General features: G+C 31.8%; 1 pseudogene; it reads left to right on the top strand.

Annotated features, from left to right (window-relative positions):
• Positions 1-1,718: 1,718 nt before the first annotated feature.
• LOC140814231 (aluminum-activated malate transporter 10-like) lies at positions 1,719-3,624 on the top strand (annotated as a pseudogene).
• The last annotated feature ends 2,923 nt before the right edge of the window (positions 3,625-6,547 follow it).

The following is a 6,547-nucleotide window of genomic DNA, read 5'->3' as shown; positions in this document are numbered from 1 at the left end:
TTTGTTTTTTAATTATAAATATTTATATTCAAAATTAAAATATTGTTATATAATATGATATTATTATATCACTAAATTTTAAAATAAATATTTAATAAATAATAAGAAAAAAATTAAATAAATCATATAAAAAAGAATATTCCGAAATATTTTTTTTAGAGTAAGATTTGAATTAGATGAGTTGAAAATGAATATTGTATTTAGTGCAGAAACTGCACTAATACATAAACTGTACTATTTTAAAATAAAGTTGCTTTAAAATAGATTTTAGGTTGGAGATGATCTAAAGGACAGAACACACGCGATGTCATATCGTACGTTTTTTTTAATTAATTAAATTAGAGGTGTTTTTATGGTAATTTTGGATATTCATTTAAAAGTAGGGTTATAAAGATAAATTTAATTTGGTGTTTTTAATTAATAGTATAGATTTATCATAAATAAATTATGGTCCACTAATAAGACCTAATGCCCACTGATAAATAAAAATTGGAGCAACACTCGAGAGTACTGTAAACTTATTAGTCATTAATTAATTTATTTAATATGCAATCGCACACACCAAAAATAATTCGATGCGCATCTAATTTAATTAATTATGTTAGAATATTAAACATTCTTGAATATTAAAAATTTAATGTATTAGCATTAATTAGAAGATTCATGTTATCTCCACTCCATTTTATATATACACACATTAAAAATAAATTAACATAATTCGAAGTGTGAACCATATTATAAATTTATTACATTGTCGTGACAGCACCAAAGAGATTAAATTAGTTATATTTATTTGATTCTCACCTATTTATATTTATATGCTATACATAATCATCCGTGATATACACATTCATTTAATTTTCTAGAAAAATGTATAGATGCTAAAAATATGTGAAAATCGTATTTTTGGTCGTTTTTATTTATATCTTTGCGATTTTGATCACATGTATCATCAAATTGAATTCTTAACCTGTCATCTTTTTTTTTTTTGGGAGATTTTAGTCCTTCTGATGTGGCACTAGTGTGATACAAACGTGCATAGTATCGTCACATCAATACTCAAGATAAAAATGACAAATTATTAAAAATCGAAAGATACATATTATATCGCAAACAAACAAACATTTTGAACCGAAAATACAATTTCCTTGCATTCGATAAATGATGTAATGGTTTTAGGTTCCACCAAAAAGTAAATTTGTACATGCATAAGTTTTGATGAACCAATCAGCTTGTAAAGCTCCCATTAGTGATATATAATAAAAAGAGAAATGCAACTGATGGCAACAGAAAAGAAGAACACCTAACTGACTACCAAAATATTTTGGTTGCCCGTACTATCCTCCAAATTTAGCAATTAATTTATGAATATTTAATAACATCAGATATATATATATATATATATATATATATATATATATATATATTATATTATATATATATATATATATATATATATATATATAGCAATATCACTTCCTTTAATATATTACATAAATGCGTGTAGTGGTAATGGTATATTATATATATATATATATATATATATACATGCATGTGTGTAATTTATGTAGATGCTCGACCTGCAATCAAACTAGCTAGCCTGCAAAAGAGAGGCAGGAGAAGAACATCGAGCAGTTCTTGTCATAGGCTAACTCGAACCATTCACTCAACCAAATAACACGTCTTTTCTCCTTCATAGCTTTGCGAATTCCAGAAAGATGGTCAAAGAAAGTGCGGCAAGCGGAGGATTGGAATGGAGAATTAACATGCAGGATGGATCAATCGAAGGTTCTAGTACCCGAACGCGTGCCACGAACCAGAGTTTGTGGAGCATTACAAGGATTTTTTATGGGATTTTTGTTCAACTTATGGGGATTCATTCTAAAGGCTTGGAACATAGGATTGAACGACCCTAAGAAGTTCATTCATTGCATTAAAGTAGGGCTGGCTCTTTGTTTGGTGTCAGTTTTTTACTACATGAGGCCATTGTATCGTGGAGTTGGAGGAAATGCCATGTGGGCTGTTATGACTGTGGTGGTTGTGTTCGAATACAACGTCGGTACGTAGTCGTAAAAATCGAAAGGATATTGTTTATTTGTTGTAATATTCATGAGTGATCACATTAGTATGTATTAATGCAGGTGCAACATTATGCAAATGTGTGAATAGAGCAATTGGAACTTGCTTGGCAGGAGCACTAGGAGTTGGCGTTCATTGGATAGCTAGTCAGTCGGGACATAGATTTGAACCCATAATCCTCCAACTCTCAGTTTTCCTCTTAGGTACATCTTTTACAGACATGCATATCGAAATAAATTTGTTATGAGGAATTAATTACCATGGATGCACATTTTTCTTGCAGCTGCTGCAGCAACTTTCTCTAGATTCATTCCGTCGGTCAAAGCACGTTTCGACTATGGGGCCATGATCTTTATCCTCACCTTTAGCCTAGTCTCGGTTTCAGGCTATCGTGTGGAGAAACTGTTCGAGCTGGCTCACCACAGATTATCCACCATTATGATAGGGACCTCCATCTGCATCATCACAACCATGCTTTTCTTCCCCGTGTGGGCCGGAAGTGAGCTTCACAACCTTATCAGAAACAACATGGAGAAGCTTGCTGATTCCTTGGATGGTAAAACAAAACAACAATATTCACGACCAGAACATGAAAATCATATTACATGTAGGGAGAGTTAATTGATGGACTGATTTCTTCCATTAAAAAACACAGGATGTCTAGTGGACTATTTTGGCAACGATGTGAATGCTGATAATACCAAGAACGAAGCTCCCAAAAGATTTTGCTAGGCTCCAAATGCGTGCTTGGTTCTAAGGCTACCGAAGAATCCTTGGTGTGTCTCCTTATTTTCTGTTTCCTGAGAACCTGCATGATAATGCACATTTAAAGTTAATGCCCATGCATTTTGCTGAACCATGTTACTGCTTTTCTCAGGCTAATTTTGCCAGATGGGAGCCTGCGCATGGAGGCTTCAGTTTTGGACATCCATGGAAAGAGTACCTCAAGGTTGGAGCTTCACTGAGAAGCTGTGCTTACTGCATTGAAGCCCTTAATGGTAGCATCAATTCAGATGCCAAGGTACCATAAATGGATCCTGCAGGTTCTGTTACATTATCTTTCACCAATTATAACTAAGCATCCATGCTTTTTTCCGAAATTTTCAGGCTCCGGATGTCCTCAAAGCTCATTTCAGCAAGTTCTGCTTAAGATTAAGCTCTAGTTCCGCATTAGTAATAAAAGAACTATCCACGGTTATCAATACAATGAAAAAATCAACAAAGATCTCTCTAATAGTTCAAGAAATGAACAACGCCGTTGAAGAACTTCAAAATGCCTTGAAATCTTTCTCTGAACAATCGACTGCATCATTAACTGTACCGAAACTCGAAGAGTCTGATAATGGCGCAGGAGATACGATTGCAAGTCCTGCCCTTGTACAAATTGTACCATTAGTCACGGTATCATCCTTACTCATGGAGATTGCAGCAAGAACGGAAAAGATTGCCGAGGCAGTAAATTCACTGGCCAACAAGGCGGAGTTCAAAGTTGAAAGCGATGAAATCATGAAAAATCAATGCAACTCCAGAACCCAAAAGTTTTAACAAGATAGTGGAATAAAATATGATGATTATATTACAATAAATTCCCTTCAGAATGGTATGGTTATCTAACATAACTGAAGTATTCTGTGATATTTTTGTGTGTTTTTGTTGAAAAATCGTTTTTCTCGTATCCAATATATAGAGGAAGTTTTAAAAATTTTATTTGATATTCAAATGACGTTTTGGATACTCGTATAGTTTGAATAAAATAAACATTCATAAGGCGTTTATAAATATACCTTGAATAAATAAATAACTTGGCACCAACTATCCCGATATTGACGGTGATAGTTATTGTAGTATTTCCTACTAACGATATTCTTGAATCTTTTCTTCTGTCTCCAATCAACTCTTCGACTGGACTATTTGTTCCACCTCTAAATTGCACTAGAAAATTTAAAGTTGATATCAAAAATAAGTTGATGGCTCAAACCTTAAATTTTCTTTAAAGTGGCCGAAAATATTGAGAGGCTAGGGTTTAATTTGTTCCCTTTTAAAATTGAGTCATTAACCTTTAATTATAGGTTTAGGACTAAATGATTAAATAAAATACTACTAGGGTTATTAATTAATTTGACTAGTCCAATTAGTTTAATTAATCAATATTTCAAAGTCCATTAAGAACTTTAATTAATTAGCATGTTGGACGTGTACTCCTACAAACTCATTATACATGTTCTCATTATATTTAATTTATTATCTTATAAACTCAACCTTTGATTTTAATATTTTAAACTCTCAATTTTTCATAAATTTAACTCTTTGCATTTATTCTCTCCAAATTTTAATTATCATAAATTCAATTCCTTGAATTTACTATATCATAATTTTAATAAATTCAAATATTTGAATTTAATGTCTCAGCGGGAACAAAATATTCAATGCTTGTGTTACCCTAAATGTTTTCAATGATTCAGCTAGCCGTGAGTTCACAATTCTTTGTGATTCAGGAAATTTTACTTTATTCGGGTTTACACTAATTTGTCTAATTCTATATACCAACATTTGATCACAAGAAGTCAGAAATCATTTCTAATTAAACCCATTTAATCATGGTAAGAACGTATAGTAGCATTGCCTCATAATTCTATAAGTATCACTGATAGTGCCTGCAAGAACCAATCGGTTATGACTAAGTACAGTATGGTCACTTCATCTTATATATCGCAGTCGAATCTGCAACCATTGGTTTGTCGAGGGTTGTATATTAGATTCGACAGCTATGCGATACATTCATGAAATATTCATTGTGTCATTCCATGCACAGTTAGAGAACTCTTGTCCCTAATGTACATTCTATACTCTGCCAGAGATTTCATGCACTACTATTTCGTTAGATCGCATAGGATATCCATAGATCACCGAGCGGTGAATTCCCGACTACAATGCACCAGCTCCTACACATGTCGCAATTGCACCCAACCTCGCCACCCTCGTGACTCTCGTGGAGTCGATAAACGAGTCAGAGCACAATCCTAGTATGTAGAGTCTTGGAGTTGTCTCGGATCATAAGGACTAATTATGTACAATCATAACCAAATATTTTTCCTCTCGATGAACGATAACCACTTGGAAAGTCTGAGAGAGGATACAATCATATATGATTATCTATCTGCATTATTGGACATCTACATGCCCTTACCATAAAACACGATACACAACATATCACAGATGTTAGTCTCAGGCTCAAGCTGTCTTTATCCTTGTTTTCAGGTGGCCGAATCGACCAACAACGAATTTAAAATATACAGTGCTTACAAATGAGTTTAAAGATCGAAATACGATTTATTTGTATTAAGTATAATCAAAGTCTTTAACCATGTTGATTGCATGTGTATACATATAAAGTAAAACGAAACTATGAAATATAAATTATATTAAAATAAATATAAATTATATTAAATAAAGATAATTTATCACAACTGAGTCAATAAATTTCTTAGTCAATCGTTGGCTTACATGACATCTAGTCTAACAGTTTTACGAGCTAACTTATACAACGTACACTAAACTAAATCAGCGTTTTGATTACCAGATTACAAAATTTGAACAAATCCATGAGCAAGTTTCTAAACCAAAGCAACATGGAAGACTTGTATAATGAAAAGAACAGCAAATAAAAGCTGCAAGATAAGCAAAGGCACCAACTTTGTTGAATGCTTTTAGCATGATTTCACTTCATTCAATATTACATCTTTTGTTTGGTATGATTAATTATATACCATTATATACGATGAGTGTTGAATAATCCTCGTATCAACCACACTAAATTCGCTCAAAAACATATCCACCAGGAGATTATCAAAATATAAAAGTATTTGAATCTTTACATATATTTTTTTCCTAAAATTCAAGTTCCATATAGTCCATTTATTCAGCTTCTCGGGCCCATCCAATCAGGAATAGACATACATAACCATATTATAAAATTAAAAAGAACCAAGATAATATAAAGCCAGAAATAACAGATTCAGCCATTCCTAAGCTATTTATGATCTATCTAAACTATGTAATATTTAATTTGACTAGGTATTTGTAATTCTTCATTTTCAGTGAAAAATAAATTTTTTTTTAAAAAAAGCGAATTTTTTCCAGTAAGTCTTCATTTTTGGCTAAAAAAAAAATTATTTTTTAGATATTGCAAAAACTCTCTTACATCAATATAAAGAAATAATTTTTTTTGTCCACTCACTTGTCCGATTATATGTTTTAATCCACTAAATTTTCAATTTTTTTAATTTTTAATTATTTTGGTTTAATTGCTGACATGACAAAAGAAAACTACTGATTTATACAATGTCACGTTAGAATTTTTCGATACCATGTTAGCATTTTTCAATGTAAAAAACAATGAAAAAACTGTCAAAAAATACAAATATTTACTAGGACACATATGTTCTTCATTTGCGATGGACAATTAATA

Source organism: Primulina eburnea, chromosome 15 (genome assembly GCF_022965805.1).
Source record: "Primulina eburnea isolate SZY01 chromosome 15, ASM2296580v1, whole genome shotgun sequence".
In the NCBI taxonomy this organism is placed as follows: domain Eukaryota; kingdom Viridiplantae; phylum Streptophyta; class Magnoliopsida; order Lamiales; family Gesneriaceae; genus Primulina; species Primulina eburnea.
This window is presented reverse-complemented; position numbering and strand designations above follow the sequence as displayed.